This window comes from Lagopus muta, chromosome 9, assembly GCF_023343835.1.
Source record: "Lagopus muta isolate bLagMut1 chromosome 9, bLagMut1 primary, whole genome shotgun sequence".
Classification (NCBI taxonomy): domain Eukaryota; kingdom Metazoa; phylum Chordata; class Aves; order Galliformes; family Phasianidae; genus Lagopus; species Lagopus muta.
This window is the reverse complement of record NC_064441.1, coordinates 15738233-15748444: the sequence shown is the minus strand read 5'-3', so window position 1 is coordinate 15748444 and position 10212 is coordinate 15738233. Positions and strand designations below refer to the sequence as shown.

The 10212-nt window shown below is 39.8% G+C and overlaps 1 long non-coding RNA gene across 1 annotated transcript in view; it reads left to right on the top strand.

The window, feature by feature from the left end:
- The first annotated feature begins 864 nt into the window (after positions 1 to 864).
- LOC125697896 (uncharacterized) overlaps positions 865 to 10212 on the top strand; it is a 24493-nt gene continuing 15145 nt past the window's right edge. Inside the window, exon 1 of the long non-coding RNA XR_007378973.1 lies at positions 865 to 988. This is a non-coding gene — a long non-coding RNA (uncharacterized LOC125697896). The remainder of the gene's footprint in view (positions 989 to 10212) is intronic.

Sequence of the window (10212 nt, the reverse complement as noted above, 5' to 3'; positions counted from 1 at the left end):
CACTGCTGCCTCATGTTAAACCTTTCATCTACCAGGATCTCCAAGTCCATCTCTGCAGGACTGCTCTCAATGAGTGCATCTCCCAGAATGTACTCATATTTGGGATTGCCTCGATCTGACTGCAGTGCCTTGCACTTGACCCATTAAATTCTCACTGCCCACTTTTCAAACATGTCCAGGTCCTCCGAATGATGTTTTTCCCTTCTATTTTGTCAACTGCACCACTCAGTGTGGTGTCAGCAGCAAACTTTCTGAGGGTATATTTAGTATCAAGCACCAGTCCCAAGACAGACCCCTGGAGGACACCACTTGTGACCAGCCTCCATCTGGGCATAGAGCCATTGACAGCAGCCCTGTGGCTGCAATCATTCAACCAGTTCTTTATCCGTCTGATAGTCCAGCCTTCAAATCCATATCTCTCCAATTTAGAGATAAGGACGAAGAAGTCTGATATCTAATCATTACAACAAGTATTTGCATAACCAGGTGAATGTGATGAGAAAAAGCAATTTTGCACTACAATCAGATGACTATTAAAACAAGAAAATGATTTTTAGCCATTTATGCAATTTAAGCATCTTATTTGTCGTTGTAGTAAATGAGCATATACAAATATTTGCAATTAATTTTGCTTATTTTCACACAAACTAAATGCTTCTTTCTGGGATATATGGTTATGAACTTCATTAACTATTGATAATATTGTTATTGGGTGTTACTGACATGAAAATATATATATATATTTATGTTAATGAATTTTAATCTTTTTAATAAGTGATCTTTTCTAAAGCAGATGTATGGGAATTGCTAAGTTGGGGCCTGAAGCAATGATTGAGCACCTGGTGAACAGACACAGCCAGCTCTGAGAGCACAGGTGAATTGCTTTTGACCAGAAGCCTCATTTAAGGGCTGGCTACCACGGAGGAAGGATATCTACCTGGAGATCCCTCCTTTTGGAATTTTTCATAAACCCTAATCCTTGGGATGGGTAAGCAAATCTTTCTTTCTTTAACTGGATTGTGACCATCACCCTTGGGGTAATTTAGAACTGATTGTCTGCCATTGCCTTTTCCTACAGAAGATTTCTTGGGTTTAAAATGGATAACAGATAATCTGTTATTCTAAACAGGGAAGCAGTGTTTATTCTTTTGATGAGCTTTTGTGTGTGGGTGTGGTGCCTCCAATACATTTCTGTAAATAGGGTCCTAAAATTAATGATTTGCAGTGTTTGCTTGTTTGCTGCCATGTGTAAGACCCAGATTTGTCTAGGGTTAAGTTGCTAGGCCTGCAGACCAGCTCTTAATGGTAAAATGACAAAAAGTCTCTCGAGTCAGTACATTTGGTTTGAGGGAAATATGAGTGTAAGGTAAAAGGAACAGCATTTCTGCTCTTTCTATTTTACTTTGTTAAAAATAGATGGGAAATCTCAGCCACATCTTTAATGGTTGCCTTCAGATTGTTGCCATAAGTTTGTAAATTGTCTTTTGTCAGTTTAGAAAACAATTATTGCCAGAACTGGTATGATACATTTGCTCAGTATGACCTTATCTTTTTTAAAATGTAGGTTTGAACTCAGCCTTCAAACTCTGGGACTTCTGGTTTAGAAATGTTTAATTTGTTTTGCAAATCTCCCTGCTGTGCCCTCAGTCTGTGATCTCTTTGTTGCTCAGTCTGCATGAAGATGGGGGAGTTAGCTGGATGGTTCTTCTTCTGCTCATTAATCGACCTCTGGAAATCGCTGATGCTCATAGAGTCTCTAGCTTGCGTGTGAGGGAAGGAACTAGGCTGGAGAACGTTCTGGAATGACAGAATCATAGAATAATTAAGGTTGGAAATCTAAAATCATTAAGCCCGACTATCAATGTATGGATGTGGGGCAAAGCCAGGACTCACAAGGGGGAGACACTCCTCTGGGGCTGCTGGAATCTGGAGGTTCCTGTCTGGAAAGATGTGCTCTGTGGTATATAGGCACATCACTTCTGCCCTTGGCTGGTAGTAGGGGGGCATATCTCCATTGGACCATTGTGTCTGGAAATGTAAGACCCCACCAACCAGTCTGCATATCCCTCAACATGCTTCCTTAGGGCATTGGTATGAGTACTGATTGGCTATATGCCCTGAAGCAGTGAAGAAGCATCTACCAGAGGTAGTGACAGGTGATTCAGCAGGAGCTGTGGTGACTCATTTAGCAGCCGAGGAAATTAAAATCAATTCCTGCTTCAGAAAATGACAAACTGCCCTTTGGTGTCATATATCTAATCTACAACCACTGCTCAGTTGGAAAAAAAACAGTCCCTAATTGTTAATGTAGCCACGAGAGGGAGCTCATAAATCCATGATGCTGTGAGAACGTATGGAAATGGACCAGGAGCCCTGAAATTTTTGTCTTTAATAACACATAGCAAAACAAGTACTTGGAGAGCATATGAGAAGACTTTTTTTTCTTTTTTCCAGCTAAACCAGCCACTAATTGATGAACAATTGAGGGATTTTTTTTTTTTGTAAGACAGCAGGGCTTTGTCTTCCTGAGTGCACAGTGGTGGATGATAGGCCATGCTCAGGGGCATGTGCTGACCATCCAGGGCAGGACACAGCAAAAGTACAGCGTGCATCCCAGGCTTTATTGCTCAAAGGACCTGTAAGCTAATGTACTTTCCATAAATTGTATCTAAAAATGTAATCATAAAAACTGGGGAAAGACTATCACAGGCTTTTCTGGACAGGGGAGAGAGACTGTGCAGCTGGTATGCCAAAGGAATCATTTCTGTTAATTAATCAGCAGTATAAAAAAAAAATATATATATATATATATATATTTTTCCCCTTTTCTCTGCTTAACATCCTGATGACATGGGCTAGCTGGATGTTTTTTTTTTCAACATCATCTACATTCCTTGGGGTATCTTGAAAGGAAAAATACTATTGAGGCAAAAAGAGCAGTGATACTCAACTGTCTGTGTATGCATAGAACTCTGGAACAATTTCAAAAGCTTTCTCTTTTCCACTTAAGTAACTGAAATGACTAATCAGCTTCATCCTGAGGTTATTCTCATCTGTGTGCCTGATTTATTTTCTTCCCTGGCATTTCTTCTTTGTGGTCCAGCTGAAGGAGCTGGTTGGTTTGCATACAATTCCCAGTCTGATGATACTCAAACACTATTCTGCAAAAAGGAATCGTTGTTGTGTTACTGGTCTGTTTTTTGAGCGTTCTGGAAGGTGCCTGAAACTTTATTTCCTCTGTCTGTTGCCTCTACACAAGCCAGTAGACTTACTAAATAAACTCTTGAATGATTCACGCTTAGGGATGTATTCCTCTGCCTTCTGCCAAGCTGGAAGGTTGTCAGTGTGTTGTAGTTTGATTTGGCTTCCTCTACTCAGTTTCTGAAACAGGAAAGAAAATGCAAAGTCATAGCCACCTGCAACCAAGGAAGTGAGGGTTGATATTCTGAGAACTGATTGAAGCTTGAAAAAGCTAAAGAGAATTGACTTCTGGTGACTGGCCTTATACCTGCATCCCTGTGTTCGTTACCCTCCAGATTCCCACAGTTCCCCCATTCAGATCCAAGGTTTACACTGTAGAACACACTGGACTTCTGCTGTATGGTCCATAACTGCCATCTGCATGAACAGCCTAATGGGGCTAGTTGATACACTGTAGGCCATCTGGGTAGCTGTCTTCTTTGGGAGTTGACTTGTTAACCTTCTCAGATTAATGCCTGAGAAATTACATGAATGTTTTGCTAAGAAATATGTGCCGTACTGATGGAATTTTCAATCTTTTTCAAATGTCAGTCAATCTGCTTGCAGAAATTAGCGTTCTCATCTCTTGACTCCTTGACCTTAATAAAGCAACAGAAATATCGAACCAACCTTTTAAAACTAAGATTACTCATTTCAATCCAATTGAAAAACGTGGTGATGGCAAGGAGACAAATGTCATGGAATTTGGGGGGCTGAGTTACATTCACCTGATTCAGGCTTTTAAATCTGGCATTTCACTGTTGATTACAAGTTCCACTATTTGTGAAGATTTAGTTCATTGTCTTAGATGTTACAGATTGGTGTGAGCTTTTCTATTTCATTGCAAAATGTGTCACTAGAATGGAACATCTTGTGCTCTCCTGTTTCTTGTTGCTAAGTATCCATTCTTCACATTGGTATCTTGAGGTATAAATTTAATAAACATGTGATGTTTACTTGCTTTCTTACAGAGCCACCAGAATTCTAGTAATAGGACTATATGTGTGTGTGTGTGTGTATGTATGTATACATATACATATACATATACATATATATACATATATATATATATATATATATATTTTTTTTTTTTTAAGGTCAAAACATGCTTTCCTTAACCTAAGTTGGATAGAGGCATATTGTTGAACTAGTTCCCCAGCTAGCCTAGAAGGATAGGCAAGCATTGAAATTGGCTGATATTGGCCAGCTTAGCTGTTTGCCTAATATTAATTTGACCATTTGGTAAGTGTCAGCTTTTGCTGACAAATGCTGTATTAGAAAGTAAGAGTGTTATAGAGGAAATAAAACATGAGAACCTAAGTTCTATATCACTTTTTTTTTTTTCCTGAACTAATAACTTCTCTGTATATAGCTTGCCTTGAATCTTAAGACCTGGAAAAATACTGACACTCTCATCTAGTAACAGTGCATGAAAGCCCTCCTTTTTCTTGAAAAATGAAGTTATATCATCCTACTATGATAATAACAGGGATCTATGGAAAGCCTAAAATCAACATACAGTTGACGTTCTGTTTCCTTATGTTAAGAGCTTTAACTATTGGCCTCAGCTCTGTTGTTGTGAAACTTAACACCTAGATTGATAGGCATTTGGCATATAAGAGCAAAATTTATCTGCTGTGTTGACTTCTCAGAATCTTACAGGATTATGGAGAATATCTGTGTTGTAGGCAAAATGGAAGTGTGCCATATAAGGTTCCTGTTTGTTGGATAAAGTCCAGTCTCTGCTTAATAAGTTAGATGTTTATTTTGACACCCTGCCCACATAAAGAATGTTAAGACTTTTGCCTTTCACCTGGACCTTTATGACTTGCCCTTGTGTTTTTAGTAAGTTTAGCTAAGAATCTCACTTACAGATTGGGTTTGAAATCTAGCTATATTCATACATGGAGCTGGCCAAAGATATTCTGCTTTGAGCCCACCTTTTCTTTTTGTGAATCCAAAAAGCACAATGAATTTCTCCCCCATGTATTTGTACAAATTGCTAGTTTTCTAAATTAGAGTAACTCAGCATTTGTTTGTTTGCTTGTTTGCCTCAACATCTGCATGACAAAATAGCTGCCTGAAGCAAACAACTTTTTTTCCTCAAGATTGAAACAAAAGAACAAAGGCCTGTTTTGCAATGCAGAGATCTGCAGGAACAAAACCATACCTTGTTAGAAGGAGGGAAATTAAATGCTCTGTACTGAATGAAGCAATTTTCCTTGATGAGCTGTGCATTTAAACATGACCATCCCCATGTGGAGTCAAATACCTCATGAAATATTTGAACTTCAGCAGATTCATCTTTTTGCTTTAAACTCTTTCTTTTTTCCTCACAGATTCTCTCTGTTCTCTCAAGAGTTTGGGATTTTTAGAAGGTTAGCAGTTAGTTCCCATTCTGAATTTTGTTTTGAGTACCTCAGAGCTATGGGAAAGTACACAGGAACACTCTGCTCTGTGAGTGAGTAATGAACTGCCTCAAGTGCTTTTGGACTTCCTTCAAACTAGAGAATTACTTAAGATAATGATAGATGACCAGGTATCTTCAGAGAAAGGTTAGTGACAATGTATATCTTCCAGTAGCAATGAAATTCTTAATTTCCTGGCTGGCTTTGCTCCAGTGTGGGACTGGAGTGTGGTTTTGCTATCTAAAGAAGGATATCATAGTATGCAGAATGCCCTCATCTCTCCATGAAGATTCTTTGTCTACTGCTTTAGTATAATACCCTTACACCTTGTTTTATATTGACTCATCTTCATTATGATGCTTTTAACTGTAATTTGCAGCTGATCTTTTAGGCTTCCCTGTGGGATCAAAGGCCATTCCCTAACTATCAAGATAAATCATTTTCCACAAAATTTCCTTCCCTTCCCGTGCATTCAGTGTCACCACAGTCAGAGTAATTAATTAGTTTATTTACCATTCTGGTTTTGGTTGATGTTTTTATTTTTCTCTAGGTAGCTTTTGTACCTTAGTGCAAATGGCAAATAGTGTGGACCTGTGCTTTACATGCTGTATAGGTCTGTATCTCTTCAGGTAGGACAACAAGCAGATGTACTGATCCTAAAGAACTTATAGGTCTGGATCAAAGATTCACCTGTGGGTTAGGAATGCTGTCATGAGGAAAATGCAAGTTTGTAATGGGGAGAATGGAGAAATAAACCTTTTCAGCTCACTAGCTAACTTATTTTGTCTGTGTTTACGTAACTGCTGTACAAAAAAAGCTGGTCTATGATTTAGGGGAGATGCACAGGATAAAGATGGGTGTCAGGCTGCAGAGAAAAGAACAACGGCTTAAATCAATCCAAAAGCACTTACTCATGCCGAAGAGCAGACATAAGATCAAAAGTTATAAACAAAGAAACCTAAATCCCATATCAACAGTACAATACTAGAATGGTGATTAAGATTATAGGCCTAAGGGAATGTGCGCGCTGCAGTACTGAACATGGAGTACCTGACGTTTAGACTACCTAGAAAAATTGGCAGGCTTGGCTGACCTGTGTGAGTGATGTGTAATATATTGCACTGATGAATCTATGGGCTGCAGACCGACAGCCTTTGGCATTGGGATGCTGTGCAGGTAGCTGCCTCCAGAAGCTACTTAGGAAAGACATACAAACAAGTTACCATTGGAGAATAAATCAGAAATACTTGAGCTTGAATTGTGTATATCTACACTGATAGTAGAAAAGGGAGCACAGCTCTACTATTGGGGGATTTGCTTATTTACACACAGGTTGTTTTCCAGCATTTACCATAGCATTGCCTGATGAGTTGAGGCCAATTGGCAGATTTTTCTCAAAAGGCACGTCAAAAATGATACAGATTTGGAGCTTATAAAATTGTTTCTTTCTTCCAATTATTTTTAAAATTAGCACCCATTAAAATATCTTCATTATACCGTTACAGTGTCAAGTATTTGTGTCTTCTCTACGAGAAATGCTACAATCCACACAAATTCACCAACATTTATTTGGATCCCAATGAAACACTGTTGGGTAAGAGTGACCCATGCTGAGTATATGCTCCCTGCTGCTGTGTTGACACAACTTGTGTCACAGGCACTGGACACAGCGCTTGCTTCAAGAGAAAGATCAAGATGGAAGCACTGTGAAACTGCTGCTAGAGGCTGTTCAGCTGCTTTCTGGAAAGGCACAAAGGAACTGTGCTTGTAAGGATGTCAGACAAGCACAAGGGCTGCCTGGAGAGGAACAGCCTCATCCTGCCCTGATGCTGCAGGGTGAATCACTCCTGGTCTGACTCAGTACTGCCCTGGCACATCTCCCAAGGGCAACAGCCTCTACCCAGTCCAAAACACACAGAAGCACCTTACTGCTGGTTCCAAGCAGTGGTCTGAGTCTTACGCCTTCCTGAGCAAGGCTGTGTTGTGCTGCCAGCCCACTGCTGTGCTGCCTGCAGTGGGAGATGCTCTTGATTTCAGCACTGCGGTTGTCATGGCTTTGCCCTGGTGTAAATGAGATCAGAAGCTGGCTTGCTGCCACTGAACATGGTATTTGCAAGGACTGAATTATGCTTGTCATTGTTTGCTTTTTGTTTTTCCCTAACAAGAGTAATAATAGCCCTGCTGACAAAATCCTCACCTTTAGAAAGATGTAGTGTAGGTGTTTTCTTTAAAAGGGAAGTCTAACAAAACTAAAACCAGAGAAAGAAACAGTCCCTATATTTGGACACTGTAGCTCTAGATGTGTTTTAAGTGCTTTCATCTTCACTTACTTGATGCATGACTTCTGTCATTGCTTCACTGAGGAGGGGGCTGAGAGGCAGAAGACCCAGCACGAATCTCCAGCTCTGCCACAGGTTGGATAAGGGTAATTGGCTGAATCTGTTAGTGCTATTGGTGCTCTTTCAAAAAGCAGGAGTAACTATCTTCTGCATTTTGAGTCTTTAGGTAGCATTGATGAGATTGTGAATTGGATCTGTTACAGCCCTCTACTAGGAGTACGTATGGCAAGAATCTGATTTTTAAACTGGTAGGAGTGAAGAAGAGTGATACAAGCAGAGGTATGGTACTAAGGAGACAAACCTGATGCACAGAAATGTTTCTCCTATCCCCTTTTCTTATGCAGTTGGGAATATTTTTCAGAATAGGGATTTTCCATTCTTTTATGTATAGCACATGTATACTGAATTTTGCTATGCAGCATATGTGCAAAACATTCAGAATGTATGTGACCTGATACGAATAATTGGGCAGTCTGAACAAAAGCTTCTCCTCTTAAAATGCTGCAAAGTTTTCTCAAAATGCTAAAATTAAAATACATTCATAAATGTTTTGCCTCTAGCATTTGCTATATGCAGAGACTTCTTCCTGTAAAAGAGTTATTTTTTATTTTCATTATCTTTTTATGGTGGCTTAAATTATCTTGAGTTATTCAATAAAACCCACAGAATTGCTCTTTGTGCAATTACTCAGAGAGAGTGTTCCATTATGTGACAGTCACACCACCATATAACAACCTTTTCATCTATAACTTTCTGCTACTTGTGCCCACTAAGTGTCTGAGAAGATGAGGCAAGATTTAAATGTTCTTGATAGATTCATGCTGGCCTGCGAGCTGATTATGGCCAGGAAAAAAAGCCAAACAGTGGATCTCCAAGTGGTCCAAAGAAGGTGATTTGTTAGTGTGGTTACGTCACATTACCCTAAATGGGATCATGTGATTTGACTTGCTTTCATAATTTCAGAGCATCTGATTTCTATCCTGAACAGTGACCTCCAGTGAATGAATTTTCCTGCACTCTACAATCCAGAATGTACCCAGAAAGAAAGACGACAGTGCCAAGCTTTGAGACAAAGTTTTGGCTCAGTGGGTTTTCAGCAACACTTACAGGCATGAATTTGCAAGTCTTGCTTAGTCCTTATGGATCCTATATTCTTTGAAGACTGGACTCCTTGGTCTCTCTGTGCCTCAGTTTCCAACTTCTAAAAGAAAAAAGGTGGTGTTTCTCTGTCCTACTGCAATGAGCATAAATATGTTAAAAATCACAAAGCACTCCAGTGCTGTGGTAATGGAGGCTATATAATAAGAATGGGCAGATATCCCAGAAAGCTTTTTTTGCATTTCAGCTTGTTGGTTGCTTTTTTTTTTTTTCTTCTGTAACCTAATGACACTGTGCCAAGTTCTTTATAAGTACAGATCCCCAGTTTCACTGATTCACTGAAAATCAGGCTGGCTGAAAAAATGCAGACATTCCTATGATGTGAGCTTCCAAGACCTATAGACACGTGAGCAGAAGACTTTTCAGAGTGACTGTGGGCATGGTGCTGCAGCAGGAGGTTGTTGAGCCAGTTTTCTCATTCTAGACACCAGTGGGGTGTTCCAGTGCTTGCACCTGTGGTGCTTGGTCAATAGAAGCTTGTAGATGTGTTAAGTCTTGAAGTTCCCCAGGCTCAATATTTAATCACCTCTGAAAATATGGCATTTTAAGGGACATCAAAGTTTTCTTCAAGATGGATTGCGTTTCTACTTTTGATGTGTGCGGCAGTACCCTTTTTCAGCCTAAGATCCATTAAAGAGCCTATTGTATAGAGCTGGCTAAATGAATGTTAATGACAAACAGTCAAATGCAGTGCAAAAGCTTGAAAAGCTGCAGGGCAGGTCCCCCAGAAAGGCTTTTTGAAGTCGGATTCAACTTTGAAGAGCTTTTCAGGTTTTACCTTTACCTTCCAGCAAGCCTCCTGGCTAGCAAGAGAGGCTTTTGCTCTGTAACCTGTTTGAGGGCTGGCAAGTGAGTGCCGAGGGCATCTTCATTCCTTAGCGCTCCAGGAAGACTACAGAAGAACTGTGCTGGCAGCTCAGTTCTTCAGAAAAGCTCTGGAGCAGTTTGGAATAATGCAGCTATTGACTTTTTTTGTCTTTATTAGAGCTTCTTGGAAAAGGAAAAAAGAGAAAGGAAAATAGATTATTCTCATGAACTTAATAGATTCATTTTGAGGGGGAGTTCTG